The sequence below is a fragment of the Symphalangus syndactylus genome, chromosome 20 (assembly GCF_028878055.3).
Source record: "Symphalangus syndactylus isolate Jambi chromosome 20, NHGRI_mSymSyn1-v2.1_pri, whole genome shotgun sequence".
Lineage (NCBI taxonomy): Eukaryota > Metazoa > Chordata > Mammalia > Primates > Hylobatidae > Symphalangus > Symphalangus syndactylus.
The window spans coordinates 44,179,637-44,200,188 of NC_072442.2; the positions used below are offsets into that span (position 1 = coordinate 44,179,637).

Consider the following 20,552-nt stretch of genomic DNA (forward strand, 5'->3'; position numbering starts at 1 on the left):
ACTGCCTGAGTACAATTTAATGGTATACCATAAAGTATACCATAATTTAATGGTATACCATAAAGTATACCATAATTTAATGGTATACCATAAAGTATACCATAATTTAATGGTATACCATAAAGTATACCATAATTTAATGGTATACCATAAAGTATACCATAATTTAATGGTATACCATAAAGTATACCATAATTTAATGGTATACCATAACATTTTACATACCATAATTTTATTTTTATAAAGTATATCCAGAATTTTATGGTATACCATAAAATTAGTATAGTATGCCATAAAATTTACCCTTTTAAATTATACAATTCAATGCTCACTTCAGCAGCACATATACTAAAATTGGAATGATACAGAGAAAATTAGCATGGCCGGGCGCGCTGGCTCACGCCTGTAATCCCAGCACTTCGGAATGCTGAAGCAGGCGGATCACGAGGTCAGGAGTTCAAGATCAGACTGACAAACAGGATGAAACCTCGTCTCTACTAAAAATACAAAAATTAGCCGGGTGTGGTGGTGCATGCCTGAAATCCCAGCTACTTGGGAGGCTGAGGCAGGAGAATCACCTGAACCTGGGAGGTGGAGGTTGCAGTGAGCCGAGATCTGGCCTCTGCACTCCAGCCTGGGCGGCAGAGCAAGACTCTGTCTCAAAAAAAAAAAAGAGAAAATTAGCATGACCCCTGCTCAAAGATGACACTGTAATTTGTGAAGTGCTCCATATTTAAAAACCATTTTTTTAAAGTGTACAACTCAGCCATATGCAGTGGTTCCCACCTGTAATCCCAGGGTTTTGAGGCCAGGCGCGGTGGCTCACGCCTGTAATCCCAACACTTTGGGAGGCCGAGGTGGGTGGATCACCTGAGGTCAGGAGTTCAAGACCAGACTGGCCAACATGGTGAAACATCGTCTCTACTAAAAATACAAAAACTAGCCGGGCATGGTGGTGTGCACCCATAATCCCAGCTACTCGGGAGCCTGAGGCAGGAGAATTGCTTGAACCCAGGAGGTGGAGGTTGCAGTGAGCCAAGATTGTGCCACTGCACTCCAGCCTGGGTGACAGAGCAAGACTCTGTCTCAAAAAAAAAAAGGCTGGGTGTGGTGGCTCACGCCTGTAATTCCCCAGCACTTTGGGAGGCCGAGGCAGGCAGATCACCTGAGGTCAGGATTTCAAGAACAGCCTGACCAACATGGTGAAACCCCATCTCTACTAAAAATACAAAATTAGCCGGGCATGGTGGCACATGCCTGTAATCCCAGCTACTCAGGAGGCTGAGGCAGGATAATTGCTTGAACCCAGGAGGTGGAGGTTGTGGTGAGCTGAGATCTCGCCATTGCACTTCAGCCTAGGTAACAAGAGTGAAGCTCTGTCTCAAAAAAAAACAATCCCAGGGTTTTGGGATGCCTAGGCGGGAGGCTCACTTGAGGCCAGGAGTTTGAGACCAGCTTGGGCAATGCAGCGAGACCCCGTCTCTACCAAAAAAAAAAAAAAAAAAAATTAGCTGGGGATGGTGGCAAGTGCCTTTAGTCCTAGCTGCTCGGGAGGCTGAGATGGGAGGATCGCTTGAGCCCAAGAGTTTGGGGTTACAGTGAGCTATGATCATGTCACTACACTCTGGCTAGGGTGACACAGAAAGACCTTGTCTCTAAAAAAGACGGAAAAAAAGTTACCAGATTGTACAATTCTCTGTTCAGACCTAGATTTGCAAGAAAAAAAATGTAAAATTTCTTGGTTTTTAGTATATTTGCAAAGTTGTGCCACCATCACCACTAATTCCAGAACATTTTTATCTCGTCTCCCCAAAATACCCCAAATCCACAGTAGCTTCTCCTCATATCCCCTTCTGCCCACCCCCTGGCAAATACAAGCCATAGAGACTCTCTCTCTCTATGGCTTTGCCTACTCTTGATATGTCACATAAATGAAATCACACAATCTGTGGTCTTTTATGTCAAGCTTATTTCACTTAGCATGCTGCTTTCAGGGTTTATCTGTATTGTAGCATGTATTAGTACTTCATTCTTTTTATTGATGAATAATATTCCATTGTATGGCTATACCACGTTTCGTTGATCTATTCATCAGCTGATGGACATATGGATTGTTTGCACTTTTTGGCTATTGTGAATAATGCGGCTATAAACATTCTTGTACAAGTTTTTGTGTGGATGTATATTTTCATTATCTTGGTCTTGGATACTTTTTTTTTTTTTTTTGAGACAGAGTCTTGCTCTGTCACCTAGGCTGGGGTACAGTGGTGCAATCTCGGCTCACTGCAACCTCTGCCTGCTGGGTTCAAGCAATTCTCCTGCCTTAGCCCCCCAGCTAGCTGGGATTACAGACCTGCACCACCACACCCGGCTACTTTTTGTATTTTTAGTAGAGACGGGTTTTGCCATATTAGCCAGGCTGATTTTGAACTCCTGACCTCAAGTGATCTGCCTGCCTTGGCCTCTCAAAGTGCTGGGATTACAGGCATGAGCCACTGAACCCGGCCCATAAATCTTTTTATGTAGGGGTGATTTCAGCTTAACATTAGTAAAAAAAAAATTCATAAATTTCTTTTCATTTGAGCTATTTTGCAGTAGAATGAATGACTGGCTGCTTCACTGGGACTATTAATTCTACAAATATTTATTGAATGCCTACTATATGCCAAGCACTGTTTTTCTCCCATTTGGTGATTATTTATTTATCCTTTTATTTTTAGTTTACATATAATAATTGTACATATTTATGGGATTCAGTCTGAATCCCATAAATAATTCAGGGTTTATCTGTATTGTTTTTTTTTTTTTTTTTTATTTGTTTTTTTTAATTTTATTATTATACTTTAGGTTTTAGGGTACATGTGCACAATGTGCAGGTTTGTTACATATGTATCCACGTGCCATGTTGGTTTGCTGCACCCATTAACTCGTCATTTAGCATTAGGCATATCTCCTAATGCTGTCCCTCCCCCCTCCCCCCACCCTTCTTTTTTATTTGTTTGTTTGTTTGTTTGTTTGTTTGAGACAGTCTTGCCCTGCCTCCCAAGCTGGAGTGCAGTGGTACAATTATGGCTCCCTGCAGCCTTGACCTCCCAGGCTCAAGCGATCCTCCCACCTCAGCCCCCTGAGTAGTTGAGACCACAGTTGTGTGCCACCATGCCCAGCTAATTAAAAAAAATGTTTTGTAGAGATGAGGTCTCACTATGTTGCTCAGGCTGGTCTCCAACTCTCGGGGTCAAGCAATCCTCCTGCCTTGGCCTCCCAAAGTGTTGGGATTTCAGGTGTGAGTGACTGCACATGATGCTTATTTCTTTTTAAAAAAATTATTTTTATTTTTTTGTAGAGATGAGATCTTGCATATTGCCCAGGCTGGGCAAACTCCTGGCCTCAAGCAATCTTCTTGTCTCAGTAATCGTACTGGAAGTGACCCATTACAGGCATGAGCCACCTCGCCTGGCTGTTGAACATCTTTTCATGTGCCTATCTGCCATCTTAATATTCTCTTTGGTGAAGTATTTGTTTACGTCTTTTGCTCATTTTTAAACTCAGTAATCTGTTCTCTTATTTAGGTATGAGAGTTCATTATAAATTCTGCTTTTTGTTTGTTTTTGTTTTGTTTTGTTTTTGAGACAGAGTTTTGCTCTTGTTGCCCAGGCTGGAGTGCAATGGCGCAATCTCGGCTCACTGCAATCTCCGCCTCCCGGATTCAAGCGATTCTCCTGCCTCAGCCTCTTGAGTAGCTGGGATTACAGGCACCCGCCACCACGTCCAGTTAATTTTTATATTTTTAGTAAAGATGGGGTTTTGCCATGTTGGCCAGGCTGGTCTCAAACTCCTGACCTCGGGTGACCCACTCGCCTTGGCCTCTCAAAGTGCTGGGATTACAGGCATGAGCTACTGCGCCTGACCCATTATAAATTCTGGATACAAATCCTGTGTTGCACATATGATTTGTAAATATTTTCTCTTAGTCTGTGTTTTGGACACAATACTTTTTGTACATGTGTCTGATGAGAGAAAGGTATGGAATTAACATTTACTGAGCACCTACTATGTGCTGGACATTGTAGTGGATTGCTGGAAGAATAGGGATATAAGTGAATAGGGATATAAGTAAGATAGAGTCCCTAACCTCAAGAGAGGTTTCCTGGAGGAGGGGTGAAGTTTGGACACTACTGTCTATACTACAGGCAGAAATTTTTGTAGAGATGGGGTCTCACTATGTTGTCCGGGCTGGTCTTGAGCTCTTGGGCTCAGGCAATCCTCTGAGCCACAATGAGGTAGAAGGAAATGTAGAGCCAAGTGGTTACAAGTAAGGACTTTGGAGTCAGTTTGTCTGGTTCCAGCTGTAGCACTTACCACCTGTATGTCCTTGGGCAAGTTACTAAATCTCTCAGTACCTCGGTTTCTTCATTAGCAAAATTAGGGCAGTAATAATACCCATGGAAGGGCTGGGGGGTACTAAATGAGAGGGTGTAGGTGGCAAATAGAAACTCTCCACCAATGTTAGCTACTGTATTATCATTTATTTGTGTAGCAACATTGTTCTGGGGCAATCAGGGGAAGCTACCCTCCACCTCCTGGAGGAGGTGTCATTGGAGCTGAAACTCAAGGCCTGGGAAGACTTCCAGAAGCTGAGATGGGTGCATTGAAGAGGTGGAAGCTGCTCTTTAGAACCATATATTTTGCCCCAAGCCATATATTCCTCCCCAACGAGAGAAGTTTTCTTCTTTCTTGTTCCATCCCCTCCTCTCTTCATCTTGCGCTGTCCTCTCATCAAGTCTTTTTCTTTCTTTTCCCTGTCTCTCCTTCTCACCTGCCAGAGGCTTCTATGGGCCCCTCTTGTGTCCTTGGCCTTATGAAGTCACCAACACCTGGGTTATGGGCTGCTGCTCTGAGGCTGCAGGGTCACCTTTGGCCCCTCGATGGGGACTTTACACTCCACTCCAAACAGAAGCAGGATGCTGTCTTGGGGATCTTTTCCCCCTGCAGTCTGGTGCCCTGGTGCCAGTGCTCAGGGAATGAATTTAGTGCTGGGTCACCAGTACAAATTATTGAGCAATTTTCTGTGTGGACATCAGGCCTATGTTGAGATAACAGCTCTGCCAGCTCGAGCTTGTTCCATTAATAATTTACTGTCGGAGAAATGGGAGTTAAATGAGCCAGGAGGCATATTTTGCATGAACTTTGGGGGTACCTCTGACAGCAGTTCATGTAATTTGTCCAGGAAGATACTAAAGCTGTCTGAAATCTAATGTCCTTTCTGCCACACTGACCCTTTGGATCCATTTTATTAACACGGTTGGCTTTGATTTATGTTTATTTTATTGCTTTGGTTTCTCTTCTGAACTCATAACCAGAGTGGTGGTGCATGTGGAAAATGGCTCTGTGAAGAATTAGGTTCCCAGGTGTGCTTGTGAAAGGAAACCTAGCAGCAGCTGTGGGTTTTTCTCAGCTTTGCAGGACTGGGATGTCTTACGGCAAAACTGCCCCTTTCTGAATGACTGGCCACTGTGTGTGTGCAAGGCCAGCACCATTGATGTGTGACCTGTGCAGTTAAGCAGGGCCCCATGTTTAGAAGGACCCCCTGCTTGATTTAATGCTCTGCTGTCACCATTTAAACTTCTTAATAATTTAGAAACAGGGAGTCATCCTATTTTTTTTTTTTTTTTTTTTTTTGAGACGGAGTTTTGCTCGTCACCCAGGCTGGAGTGCAATGGCGCGATCTCAGCTCACTGCAACTTCTGCCTCCTGGGTTCAAGTGATTCTCCAGCCTCAGCTTCCCGAGTAGCTGGGATTACAGGCACCTGCCACCACGCCTGGCTAATTTTTGTATTTTTAGTAGAGACGGGGTTTCACCATGTTGCCTGGGCTGGTCTCAAACTCCTGACCTCAAGTGATCCACCCACCTCAGCCTGGCAAAGTGCTGGGATTACAGGCATGAGCCGCCACGCCTGGCCGGAGTCATACAGTTTATACTGGCCCCTGAAAATTCTGTAACCAGCCCTGAGTGTGTGCCGTGGTCCCCGTTCCCAGTTCTTTATGTTGAACCTAGGTGATTCGCCAAGTTCATTCTGTTCTTTCTGGGGCCATCCCAAAATCCTTAAGGAGGCTATGGCAACTCTGTCCAAGTGTCTTACAGGCCCACCAGCCAAGATATCTGAAAACACATACAGATAAAAAGTTTGCTTAAAAAAAATCAGTTACTGCCAGGCTCAGTGGCTCATGCTTATAATCCCAGCACTATGGGAGGCCAAGAAGGGTATGAAGAACATGGCTGTGCACTGGTCAAGGATAGGCCAAGGTAGGATGTTTACATCCTGCATAACTCGCAGGCATACAACTCCATATATTATCACAGCCATATAGCCATAACATGGGAAAGCCATCCCTTGACCCTACGCCACTATTGTCTATAAAGGTATAATTGCCCTGCTGACACTGTACAGATGCTCACACCCAGAGAGAGACAGTGCATCTGCGAGATGGACAGGAGGGAGCCAGGACACAGCTCAGCTTGCTCGTGCCCAGAAAGAGAAAGAGTTAAGCCTCTGAACCGGAAGGCAAGGGAGAGCCAGCTGTGCAGCTGCGTGTGACAGCCGTTGTACTAAGCAGCCGAGACAGGGAGGATAGTGTGAGAAAGTTGTTAATGAAAGTTGCTGCTGAATAAAATAATCTTTCACCTGCCTACAGCCTCCTGAGTATTCTTTCTGCTCATCCACCCACTTCCCTCGGACCTCAGCATGACAATTGGCGTAGTCATAGACCTAACAGCGGGCAGATCACTTGAGCTCAGGAGTTCGAGACCAGCCTGTCCAAGATGGTGAAACCCCATCTCTACCAAAAAGATACAAAAATTAGCCAGGTGTGGTGGTGTGCGCCTGTAGTCCCAGCTACTCAGGAGGCTGAGGTGAGAGGATCACTTTAACCTGGGAGGCGAAAGTTGCAGTGAGCTGAGATCGTACTACTGCACTCCAGCCTGGGCAACAGAGTCCCTGTCTCAAAAAAAAAAGAAAAGAAAAAAAATCAGCTAAGTATAGATATATTTCAAAATTCAAACGGTACAGAAAGCCAGCCTGAGCAACATGGAAAACCCCCTACTCTACAAAAAATACAAAAATTAGCTGGGCATGGGGGTGCGCACGAGTAGTCCCTACTTGGGAAGCTGAGGTGGGAGGATCACCTGAACCCAGAGGTTGAGGCTGCAGTGAGCCGAGATTGCGCCATTGCACTCCAGCCTGGGTGTAGGTTAATGCTTCCTTATTATTCCCTAGTTTTCTTTTTCTTTATTTTTATTTTTATTTATTTATTTATTTATTTATTTATTTATTTTTGAGACGGAGTTTTGCTCTTGTTGCCCAGGCTGGAGTGCAATGATGCAATCTTGGCTCACTGTAGCCTCTGCCTGCTGGGTTTAAGCGATTCTCCTGCCTCAGCCTCCTGAGTAGCTAGGATTACAGGCATACGCCACCATGCCCAGCTAATTTTGTATTTTTAGTAGAGATGGGGTTTCTCCATGTTGGTCAGGCTGATCTCAAACTCCTGACCTCAGGTGATCTGCCTGCCTCGGCCTCCCAAAGTGCTAGGATTGCAGGTGTGAGCCACCACGCCCGGCCTATTCCCTAGTTTTCTTGTTCCCTTTCTGCAGAAGCAAGCACTGCTACCCATCTCTGAGCATCTTGCAGAAAGTCTATGCTTTGATGAAATATATGTACATATCTCCATATTTATTGTTCTTTACCAGATGGTGGGATAAGTTGTACACTATTTTGAACCTTCCTCTTTTCACCTAACTATGCATTTTGGAAAGAATTCCAAGTCATCATATAAATCTATCTCATTATTTCTTTGGTAACAGTTTCCCGTTGTTTGGATTTACCATAATTCACTTCACAGGTCCCCTATTGATGGACACTTAGGTTATTCCCTAACCTTTCCTTCTATAAACAGTGCTCTTAGAATAGGCTTGCCAGATTGAGCAAATTAAAATACAAGCTGCCCAGTTTTGAATTTGAGATTCGATTTTTTAATTTGAAATTTCAATTTTGAATATGAAATGCAGATAACAAGGAACACAGTAGAACCCCCTTATCCATAGTTTCACTTTCTGGGATTTCAGTTACCCACGGTCAACTGCAGTCTGAAAACATTAAATGGAAAATTCCAGAAATAAACAACTCGTAATTTTTAAATTACATGCTGTTCTGACTAGTGTGATGAAATCTCACACCTTCCCACTGTGGCCTGCCTGGGACTTAAGTCACCCCTTTGTCCAACGAATCCATGCTGTATATGCTCTTTGCCTGTTTGTCATTTTGTAGCTGTCTAGGTTATCAGATTGACTATTTCAGTATTGCAGTGCTTGTGTTCAAATAACCCTTATTTTACTTAATAAATGACCCCAAAGTGCAAGAGTAGTGATGCTGGCATATTGTCATAATTATTCTATTTTATTATTGTTGTTGCTAATCTCTCTTACTGTACCTAATTTAGAAATTAAATTTTATCATAGGTATGTATGGGGAAAAAAGCATAGTATATAGAGGATTTGCTACTATCTGCAGTTTCAGGCATTTACTTGGGGTCTTGGAAAGTATCCCCCCACGATAACAGGGGACTACTGTAATTCCTTAGTGTAAACACGTTTCATACTTACGATCTAAAAGGGTAGGATATTTGAGGAATAGTAATACTAAACAAAATGTTGCTGTTTATCTGAAATCCAAATTTAACAGAGACCTGTATTTTATCCGACAACCCTATCCTAGAACAAAGCCTGGTACATAGTAGGGGCTCAGTAAAGATTTATTGAGACAGAGTGCTGTAGCTCAAAACCTCTGGGCACTTTGGGAGGCTGAAGTGGGAGAATTGCTTGAGCCTAGGAGTTTGAGACCAGCCTGGGCAACAAAGTGAGGCTCATCTCTACACAAAATTAAAAAAAAATAGTTAGCTGAGTATGCTGCCATACTCCTGTAGTCCCAGCTACTTTGGAGGCTGAGATGGGAGGATCGCTTGAACTCAGGAGTTTGAGGCTGCAGTGAGCTATGATTGTGCAACTGCACTCCAGCTTGGGCAACAGGGACCCTATCTCTAGAAAAAAAAAAATGGATGAATGAATAAATGATCCCTCTCCTAAATGAAAGCCCATGAGGGCAGCTACTTTGTTATGTCCTCTGTGCTTTCTTCAATGCTTCTTAGGCATTTGTTCAATACCTGGACAAATGCTGTAGTGAATGACTTCATGAACACTTTATTTGGCCCATGAGAGAATATGTTTGTAGAATAAATTCATTTGTTTGAATGCCTGATGGATTCTGCCGAATTGCCCCTTCACAGGCCTCCAACACTTCTTAGCCAAGTTGTCCAATTGTATACCTGCTGTCACCTAAAGTCATTTAACCTTTGGGGAACTTCCTCCCTGAGGCTGCCCTAAATGGGGTTCGGAAAGGAACTGAGCGTGCCAAACCCATTATACCACCCCTTTATGCCCCTTCCATCAATCCACGCCAGGAAATGAGGAATTTTAGATGCAAATGGCAGGACATAACATCTAGCTCATCAGAGCCCCAGACTGTCTTGTCCCCAGAGATGCTGAGGAGCAGTGGGCTCTGCCAGCTCCTGATGGTATATGGTTCATGTGGGTTGAGCCATCCCAGAGGCTCACTCAGTTCATTGTCCACCTGCCTCCAGTCTTACAATCTGTCACCAGCACAGGACGATTTAATCATCCTAATGAGGCTGTCACTGACAGCATGCTCCACCACCTCCCAAGGGAAAGTCAGTTCTCCCTCTTCCCCCAGACAATCTAAGCACATGTGGTCTCCGTTTGCCAACTACAGAGATGTGGGTGGAGGAGCAGCTGAGGTTACACGGAGCAGAGGCGACACAGGGTTCAGCCTTTTGAACTAGGAATTGAGAAGCTTGGATCCGGTTCCCTATTTCACCACTTCCTGTATTAGCTTGATGACTTTGGACAAGTTACTTAACCTCTCTGAGAATCAGTTTCCTCTGTACATTGTCCAGTGTACAGCATGGATACACTGGACAAAGGGGTGACTTAAGTCTCAGGCAGGACACAGCGAGAAGGTGTGAGAGTTCATCATGCTATTCAGAACAGGATGTAATTTAAAAATTATGAGTTGTTTATTTCTGGAACATTCCATTTATTTTACTACATTTATTTCTGTAGTAAAATGGGGCTACTAGCCCTGAACTATTATCTCATGGGTTCATCATGAAATTAAATCAATAACTTAGGGGGAAAAGGATGTATAAATTATGAAGCATTCTATAAATATAAAATACTTTGGGGTTGAGAATGTGGATGGCAGATGGTCTTAATCAGCTTCCAAGCTATTGCTATTATTATTTGTACTAGTGTGGCTTCAAAATTTCTATCCAGTAGGGCACAAAGGGTGAAAACATGTAGGGTAAGAGGGGGGCTTGCCCTTTACAAAAGACTAGGGAACAGTCAGTATCAATCAATAGCACCCATCAAAGTCAGGGAGCAGGGCTGGCTGATTACAGGACGGGGGGAAGCCTCTCTAAACCATCTTTTGGGGAACCCAATGTCTCTTCCCAGGACTAGGCATTGGGATCCTGCTCTACTGGGGTCCTCTATCTCTATGTAGAAGCCTCTCTCGAAGCTGTTCAGGAAACAGAAGATATTAACCCCATTAGCTTCTGAAAACCTGCTATTCTAAGAAGGCAGCTGTCCAACCTAATTTAAGATGGGGCTTCTCCTACATTCTCTTGCACTTTAAGAAGCCAGTTTCTCAGCACCCTTGGGGAAGGGAGAGCCTTCCCAGAAGTGGCTGGGAAGCAGAGGAAGTGCTGAGCCCTAGGGCGAGGGAGGGTGGGTCATTCTTACATAAGTGAATGTTGAAGAGAAGGCCCTGACCCACCCTGTTCTGCCTGCCAGCTCTGGGGTGTGGCTCTGAACTCCCTTTTCCCTCTAAAGCAAATGGAAAGGTGGCAATTAACAGTTGTGTGTGTGTGTGTGTGTGTGTGTGTGTGTGTGAGAGAGAGAGAGATACAAAAGGTATCAGTGACCTGGCCTAGAGGGGCCCCTTTCTGGGAGTACCACTGAGTTTTACCATTGTGTGAAATGCCAGCAAGCTGCAAATTAAGAATAACTTTCAACATGTCCTTTCAGTGTAAATTACCCCCAAAAGCATTATGTTACACCTTTGCAGGGTGGCTGCTGGCCGCCCTGTGGAGATGCCTTTGCCAGTTGTTGGCCCTCACACCCAGAGGTGGAAAATACACAAGACTGAAATGGATTTGTCTAGGCTGCTTAGGGGGTGGGAGGAATTCTCTAAGTGGAGAAAACAAACAGACCTAACGAAAGCAGATCAAAACCCAGCTTATCGCACATTGTTCCGCACCTGGGGGCAGAAAAAAAATCAGAGCTCTAACAAAGCAGGGAAGTGAGAGGCGGTGTTCGGATGCTGGAAAAATTTAGTATACCTATTACAGCACGTGGCTGGGTGCCTCTACTCTCTCCAGAAAGGGAAAGGTAATGCACCCAGCAGAGGAAGCCTCTGTAGTTTGGAGAGGGATGACTGGCTCCCAACATGGCAGGGAGTAGCACACCAGTGTCTCCTTACCAGCACTCTCACTTCCCTGGGAGTTTGGGATTAGAGAACTGTTCTGTTCCTTTCAGGGTCCTGTCCCGGGCACAGGAACTAGGTAAGTAGAAGGAAGTGAAAGCTTTCCTCCTCCCCAGTGCCCCAGATCCTCCTGTCCAACTACAGTTTGAAAGTGTGGGGACCTGGGGCAGGAGCGGTGGCTCATGCCTGTAATCCCAGCACTTTGGGAGGCCGACGTGGGCAGATCACAAGGTCAGGAGTTCAAGACCAGCCTGGCCAATATGATGAAACCCCGTCTCTACTAAAAATACAAAACTTAGCCGGGTGTGGTGGTGGGTGCCTGTAGTCCCAGCTACTGGGGAGGCTGAGGCAGGAGAATCACTTGAACTGGGAGGCAGAGGTTGCAGTGAGTCAAGATCACGTCACTGCACTCCATCCTGGACGACAGAGAGAGACTCCATCTCAAAAAAAAAAAACAAAAATTTGGGGGACCTGAGAATTTTTTCACAAAGTATGAGTTCCACGAAGCTTTGCTTCAGCTTCACTAGCCTCTTTTTTTTTTTTTTTTTTTTTTTTGAGATGGAGTCTCGCTCTGTCACCCAGGCTAGAGTGCAGTGGCGTGATCTTGGCTCACTGCAATCTCCATCTCCTAGGTTCAAGCGATTCTCCTGCCTCAGCCTCCTGAGTAGCCGGGATTATAGGCATGCACCACCACACCCGGCTAATTTTTGTATTTTTAGAAGAGACAGGGTTTCACCTGTTGGCCAGGCTGGTCTCAAACTCCTGACCTCAAGTGATCTGCCCACCTCGGCCTCCCAAAGTGCTGGGATTATAGGTGTGAGCCACTGCACTCCGCCCACTAGCCTCCTTTCTATTCCTGGAAGCTGCCTTCCTGCCTCAGGGCCTTTGTACCTGCTGTTCTCCTTACCAGGCTCTTGGAGAGGCTCCCCCTTCAGCTAAAGTTCCTTTCTCAAAGAAGCACCCCCTGCCCACTCCTTCTAAAATAGGATTCCCACCTCCAACTCCACAACAACTGTCATCTCTAGGAGCTGGAACATAAGGTCCAGTGAGCAGGGATCTCTGTCAGGCTTTGCTCATTGATGTGTCTCCAATATCTAGCACAGTGCCTGGCCCGTTGTTGATGCTCACTACAGCTTATTTGAATGAATGTTGGATGAATGAATGAATGAATGGCCATAACCATTATTGCTATTGTCAGGGCTCAGAAAGTGATACCCCCAAAATATGGCACTTTGGCATGCTGAGTGCTTTGAATTAAAGGAGACTGGAAGGCCTCAGAGGCAAAGTCTGTCCGACTTTCTCCTGCCCTTCTGTCTTCCACCCCTTTTTCTCCCCTGAAGTGGAGAATTTCTCTTCCCGAAGGCAGCACATAGAAGCCAGAACCGGCCAGGCGCGGTGGCTCACGCTTGTAATCCCAGCACTTTGGGAGGCCGAGGCGGGTGGATCACGAGGTCAGGAGATCGAGACCACGGTGAAACCCCGTCTTTACTAAAAATACAAAAAAAGTAGCCGGGCGTGGTGGCGGGCGCCGGTAGTCCCAGCTACTCGGAGAGGCTGAGGCAGGAGAATGGCGTGAACCCGGGAGGCGGAGCTTGCAGTGAGCCGAGATTGCGCCACTGCACTGCAGCCTGGGCGACAGAGCGAGACTCTGTCTCAAAAAAAAAAAAAAAAAGAAAAAAAGAAGCCAGAACCCCTCTCTCCCAAAGTAAGACATAAAACTTAGAAAGGTCACTCTCTTCCTTCTCCCTGGAAAACCCTCATTCCAGAGGGGTCCTGCCTCATACAAACTGGGGAGGGAAGGGGGAAAAAATGCTACACAGAGAGGCCAGGAAGAATCTGAATGGATGGATCTTGCTGGGTTTTCTCCCTCAGTCTATTGCCATTAGATCATACTCTTTTCTTTCTTTCTTTCTGTTTTGAGAAAGTGTCTCACTTTATTGCCCAGGTTAGAGTGCAGTGACACGATCATGGCTCGCTACAGCCTCAACTTCCCGGACTTACACAATCCTCCCACCTAAGCCCCCTGAGTAGTTGGGACTACAGGCACACACCACCATGCCTAGCTAATTAATTTTTTTTTTTTTTTTTGTAGAGACAAGAGTCTCACTATGTTGCCCAGGCTGGTCTTGAATTCCTGGGCTTAAGCAATCCCCCTGCCTCAGCCTCCCAAAATACTGGAATTACAGACATGAGCTACTACTCCTGGCTAGATCTTATCCTTTTGTGCAATCACTTCTACATGGCTATCCATTCTTCATAGAATCTAAGTGTCAACATAGTTTTCCCTGGGTCTATGGGTCATTATTTCTGAAGGCAACCGTATCATGTAAAACTTTGATTAAATTCATTTGTTATCCTTTTCTCTTGTTAATCTGTCTTTTGTTTTGAGTGTCAGCCATGGCCCTTATGATAGAAGGTGAGGAAAGGTATCACACCTTTCTGCCCCATACTATCAAACACCATCCTGTTTACTTATTGATTTGTGGCCAGATTGGAAGCTCTATGAGAGCAGAGATATTTCTGTCTTGTTTTCCAGTGCTTATCATCAGTGCCTGCAAGAAGAGTGCCTGAAACATAAAATATTCTCAGTGTTTGTTGAATGCATGGTCCTGTTCAGGGACCATGTTTGTCACAGACAGATGTGTCCAGATTAAAAAGAATATCCTCTTTAGAAAAAAGGAAGAAAATGCTGATGCACAGATAGATTGGGGTTGTGGTAGAGCTATTCCCATTAATCCAGAATCTTTTTTTTTTTTTTTTTTGAGATGGAGTCTCGCTCTGTCGCCCAGGCTGGAGTGCAGTGGCGCAATCTCGGCTCACTGCAAGCTCTGCCTCCCGGGTTCACGCCATTCTCCTGCCTCAGCCTCTCCGAGTAGCTGGGACTACAGGTGCCTGCCACCATACCCGGCTAATTTTTTTGTATTTTTAGTAGAGACGGGGTTTCACTGTGGTCTTGATCTCCTGACTTCGTGATCCGCCTGCCTCGGCCTCCCGAAGTGCTGGGATTACAAGCGTGAGCCACCGCACCCGGCCCAATCCAGAATCATTTTCTATACTACAGCATGGATTTAGGGTTTCTTTGGCTAAAATTTTTTTAAAAAAAGCTTATATATGTTTGGGAATGGGCGAAGTTCCAGATAATGGATTTTTCTGGTTAAAGGAGGGCTAACAAAAATCTCTTTTTTTAGACCAAGCCCGGTGGCTCACGCCCATAATACCCAACACTTTGGGACACTGAGGCAGGTGGATCACCTGAGGTCAGGAGTTCGAGACCAGCCTGGCCAACATGACAAAACCCCATCTCTACTAAAAATACAAAAATAAGCTGGGTGTGGTGGCAGGCACCTGTAAATCGCAGCTAGTTGGGAGGCTGAGGCAGGAGAATTTCTTGAACTCAGGAGGCAGAGGTTGCAGTGAGCCGAAAGGATGCCATTGCACTCCAGCCTGGGCAACATGAGCAAAACTCCATCAAAAAAAAAAAAAAAAAAATCCTCTTTTTTTAGAATGCTTCTTGTAAATTTTTATTTATTTTTATTTTTTATTTTTTTGAGACAGCATCTTGCTGTCACCCAGGCTGGAGTGCAGTGGTGCAATCAGGGCTTACTGCATGCAGCTTCGACCTCCCAAGCTCAAGTGATCCTCTCAGCTCAGCCTCCTGAGTAGCTGGGACTACATATCTGGCTAATTAGATTTTTTTTTTTTTTGTAAAGATGAGGGTTTTTTTTTTTATTATACTTTAAGATTTAGGGTACATGTGCACAATGTGCAGGTTAGTTATATATGTATACATGTGCCATGTTGGTGTGCTGCACCCATTAACTCATCATTTAACATTAGGTGTATCTCCTAATGCTATCCCTCCCCACTCCCCCAACCCCACAACAGGCCCCGGTATGTGATGTTCCCCTTCCTGTGTCCATGTGTTCTCATTGTTCAATTCCCACCTGTGAGTGAGAACATGTGGTGTTTGGTTTTCTGTCCTTGCGATAGTTTGCTGAGAATGATGGTTTCCAGCTTCATCCATGTCCCTACAAAGGACATGAACTCATCATTTTTATGGCTGTATAGTATTCCATGGTGTATATGTGCCAAATTTTCTTAATCCAGTCTGTCATTGTTGGACATTTGGCTTGGTTCCAAGTCTTTGCTATTGTGAAAAGTGCCACAATAAACGTAAAGATGAGGTTTAACTTTGTCACCCAAATTGTTGTTCTCAAGCTCCTGGCCTCAAGTGACCAAAGTGGTGGGATTATAGATGTGAGCCACCTGGCCTGGCCTACTGTAAATTTTTTCTTTTTTTTTTTTTTTTTGAGATGGAGTTTCACTCTTGTTGCCCAGGCTGGAGTGCAATAGCGCGATCTCGGCTCACCACAACCTCTGCCTCCTGGGTTCAAGCGATTCTCCTGCCTCACCCTCCCAAGTAGCTGAGATTACAGACATGCGCCACCACACCCGGCTAATTTTTTTGTATTTTTAGTAGAGATGGGGTTTCTCCATGTTGGTTAGGCTGGTCTCGAACTCCCAACCTCAGGTGATCTGCCTGCCTTGGCCTCCTAAAGTGCTGGGATTACAGGCGTAAGCCACCATGCCCGGCCTATTGTAAATCTTTCTACATTGTCCTGGCCCATGATGCTAGAAGAGTGTAGTAAAGATGATGGGATGGATACTTTTTGATTCAGTATCAAGGGGTTTGCTTCTGAGTGATTATGTTCAGCATCAGCAATGATATACACGACAGCAAATGTATGTAAGTGATTTGGGCTAAAACCATAGCAACACCTAAGACTAAGCCTGGACTTTACATTTGGGTAGAACAAACTATTGGCTTGTTCTGCTTTTGTACTTCCAGTTAAAAGGGGCGTACTAAAATAAAATATATATATATATTTTTGGTTAAAAATACAAAAAAATTAGCCAGGCGTGGTGGCAGGCGCCTGTAGTTCCAGCTATTCGGGAGGCTAAGGCAGGAGAATGGCATGAACCCAAGAGGCAGAGCTTGCAGTGAGCAGAGATCGTGCCACTGCACTCCAGCCTGGGCATCAGAGCAAGACTCCACCTCAAAAAAAAAAAAAAAAAAAAAAAAAGATACACTTTAGAATGTGTCTGGTCAACAGAGATTTTATTTTTTTTTTTTAAGAGACAGGGTTTCAGCCGGTTGCGGTGGCTCACACCTGTAATCCCAACACTTTGGGAGGACGAGGTAGGTGGATCACCTGAGGTCAGGAGTTTGAGGCCAGCCTAACCAACATGGTGAAACCCTGTCTCTACTAAAAATACAAAAATTAGCTGGGCATGGTGGCGGACGCCCGTAATCCCAACTACTCAGGAGGCTGAGGCAGGAGAATCGCTTGAACCTAGGAGGCGGAATTTGCAATGAGCAGAGACCACACCATTGCACTCCAGCCTGGGCAACAAAAGTGAAATTCTGTCTCCAAAAAAAAAAAAAAAAAGAGAGAGAGAGAGAGAGACAGGGTCTCACTCTGTAACCCAAGCTGGAGTGCAGTAGCATGATCACAACTCACTGCAGGCTTGAACTCTTGGCCTGAAGCAATCCTCCCACCTCAGCCTCCAGAGTAGCTGGGATTATTGGTGTGGGCCACTTCACCCAGCTAATAACAGGGATTTTATTGTACATTCAGATTGTGCTTTGATATTACACAACTTTGAATCAGTAATAGTGGGTGGCATATGTCATGTAGATACTATGTCCCAGACAATATCTTGAGCTGTGTTTACATTTATTAACTCATTTAATTCTCACAACAATCCTGTGTAGGTCCTTGTATTATCTCCATTTTACAGATGAGAAAACTGAGGCTCAGAGAAGTTAAGTAATTTGTCCAAGGTTACACAGTTAGGAAACAGCAGAGTCAGAATTTGAATCCAGGAAGGCAGGACTAAGTGGGGTGGGGGCAGAGCTCAGACATTGGGCTCCTCCACAGCTCTGCCTCCTTCAGACACCACGTTCCAAAAAAAAAAAAAAGAACTTGAATCCAGTTTCCAGAGCCTACATTATGCTCTTCTGCATATGGTGACCAACTTATCCCAGTTGCACAAGACTTCCCTGATTTGGGCACTAAAGATCCTGTGTCCTGGGAACCCAGTCAGTCCTAGGCAACCCAAGATGGTTGGTTACTTTGGTCTTTCAAATACAGCTCTTCAATGTCAGCTGTTTTGTAAATAAAGTCATAATTACCTCTAGCCTGTGTGACATTCAGTTCGCTGATCACTAACACAAGATAAGGGGGTTGTGAAAATGACCTTGTTAGGCTCTTGCTATTAAAGTAATATTTGGAAATAACATATGATTAATATATGGAAAAATATGTGCAGAGGACAAAAACAGGAGCCATGGAAAATATTTCCAAATGACTAATAAATAGTGACTGAGAAAGAAAAGGATTGGCGAAGAACTGGTTGTGAGGGAGACAAGGACAGTTGGAAATACCAGAAATAATGATGGTGATGGCGGTGTCATCTCTAACACTGGCTGAGTGTTATGTGCCAAGTTCTGTCCAATCACTTCACCAGCGTTAACACATCTAATCCTCAGGCAGCATGTGAGGTAAGCACTACCTATTATCTTACTGTGCAGGTAACACAATTGAGGCTCAAAGAAGTTAGGTCAGGCAAATCCTTTCAGCAGTAAAGGAAGCAGCCAGCCTCAGCAGGGGATTACTTGAGAAAGCGCCAGGTGCTGGGGCGGGGTGCCGTCGCTTACACCTGTAATCCCAACACTTTGGGAGGCCGAGGTGGGTGGATCACCTGAGGTCTGGAGTTCGAGACCAGCCTGGTCAACATGATGAAACCCCGTCTCTACTAAAAATACAAAAAATTAGCCAGGCATGGTGGCGGCACCTATAATCCCAGCTACTCTGGAGGCTGAGGCAGAAGAATTGCTTGAACCCGGGAGGCAGAGATTGCAGTCAGCTGAGATCCCACCACTGTACTCCAGCCTGGGCAACAACAGCAAAACTCCATCTCAAAAAAAAAAAAAAAAAAGAGAGAGAGAGAAAAGGCTAGAAAAAGGCATGTTGACTCAAGTTTGTTCTTGGCTCAAAAAGCTTTTTCAAAATGTTGCCTTCTTGCAATTTTTCCAGAATTTCTGAAGACAGATACATTTTTTCTAGCCCTGTAATCTTCTCAGATTTGAACTGGAAATCAGAATAAGGACTGAGTACTGCCCCTTTCACTCACCAAACATATTACTTCCCTGCAATCAATAAACAACTTCTTCTTCTTCTCCTTCTCCTTCTTCTTCTTTTTTTTGATGGAGTCTTGCTGTGACACCCCGGCTGGAGTGCAGTGGCACCATCTCAGCTCACTGCAATCTCTGCTTCCCGGGTTCAAGCGATTCTCTTGCCTCAGCCTCCTGAGTAGCTGGGACTACAGGCATGTGCCACCATGCCCAGCTAATTTTTGTATTTTTAGTGGAGACAGAGGTTTCACCATATTGGCCAGGCTGGTCTCCAACTCCTGACCTCAAGTGATCCGCCCACCTCGGCCTCCTAAAGTGCAGGGATTACAGGCGTGAGCCACCATGCCCGGCCCAATAAATATCTTTTGCCTGCAGAGCTTGCCACATGTTCCAGGTTTTTCTGAGTTAGTAGGAGTCAGGCATCTCCTGAGTGATTTGGCCAGACAAGTGGATGTTAATGAGTGACTGATGAGAAGACATGGGAACAATTGCCCCCGTTGGATGTCCCAGTGTGCAGGAGAAGCTGTGCTGATATCTGTGCTCAGGCCTCTTTGGAATGCCATTATGATTTTATGCACCAAGGTGTATTATTGTATTGTAAGGGTTTCGGTTACCCTTAAGGGCTTGCAATTAATTTTCATTTGTCCTAGTCTTTTACAAGAGGGTTACAAATGGCTCCTTTCCTAATGTTCTACAAAAGTCTTTCCTTTTAAAATAGTGCCCTATGACACGGACACGTGGTCCTAGAGCCTGTGTAATTTTTTTTTTTTTTAGATGGAGTCTCGCTCTGTGCAGTGGTGTGATCTCGGCTCACTATAAGCTCTGCCTCCCGGGTTCACGCCATTCTCCTGCCTCAGCCTCCTGAGTAGCTGGGACTACAGGCATCCACCACCATACCCGGCTAATTTTTTGTATCTTTAGTAGAGATGGGGTTTCACCGTGTTAGCCAGGATGGTCTTGATCTCCTGAACTCGTAATCTGCCCGCCTCAGCCTCCCAAAGTGCTGGGATTACAGGCGTGAGCCACCGCGCCCGGCCGAGCCTGTGTAATTTTAGGCTGGAATCCTGCTAGCACTGGAAAGCTTTGCCCTCATTATAAATGGTCAACTTGGCCTTCTGATTTCTAAGTTCGTCTCTTGATGATTTTGGCAAGTATCAATAAATTATCTGGAGACTGCTTACCAACGTAGGGGGACTGACATGATTTAAAATCCAGTCTCTTCACTTGAGGTTTGAGTGATCAACCAAAGTTTAGCTGTCCTAAGAAGCCCTGCTTGAAAATCCTTTCCTGGCCGGGCATGGTGGCTCAAGCCTGTAATGCCAGCACTTGAGGAGGCCAAGGCTGGAGGATTGCTTAAGCCCAGAAGTTTGAGACTAGCCTAGGCAACATAGTGAGACTTTGTCTCTACAAAAGATAAAAAAAAATCCTTTCCAGCATGTTCTCATCTTTCCTGGTACTTGTTCTTGGTGGATGTTCTAAGAATGTCTATTAAATGAATTAATTGCCATTATGTGATTTACCTCCTCTATAGATTATAAAAAGAAGGCTTTTCCCAGCCAGGCACAGTGGTGCACACCTGTAATCCCAGCACTTTGGGAGGCCAAGGCAGGTGGATCACTTGAGTCCAGGAGTTCGAGACCAGCCTGGGCAAAATAGTGAGACCCTGTCTCTATTAAAAAAAAAAAAAAATTAGGTGTGGTGGCGCACACCTGTAGTCTGTAGTCTCAGGTACTCCAGAGGCT

At 44.9% G+C, this 20,552-nt stretch overlaps 1 pseudogene; it reads left to right on the plus strand.

Moving 5' to 3' along the window:
- The first annotated feature begins 642 nt into the window (after positions 1–642).
- LOC129470816 (uncharacterized) lies at positions 643–737 on the plus strand (annotated as a pseudogene).
- The last annotated feature ends 19,815 nt before the right edge of the window (positions 738–20,552 follow it).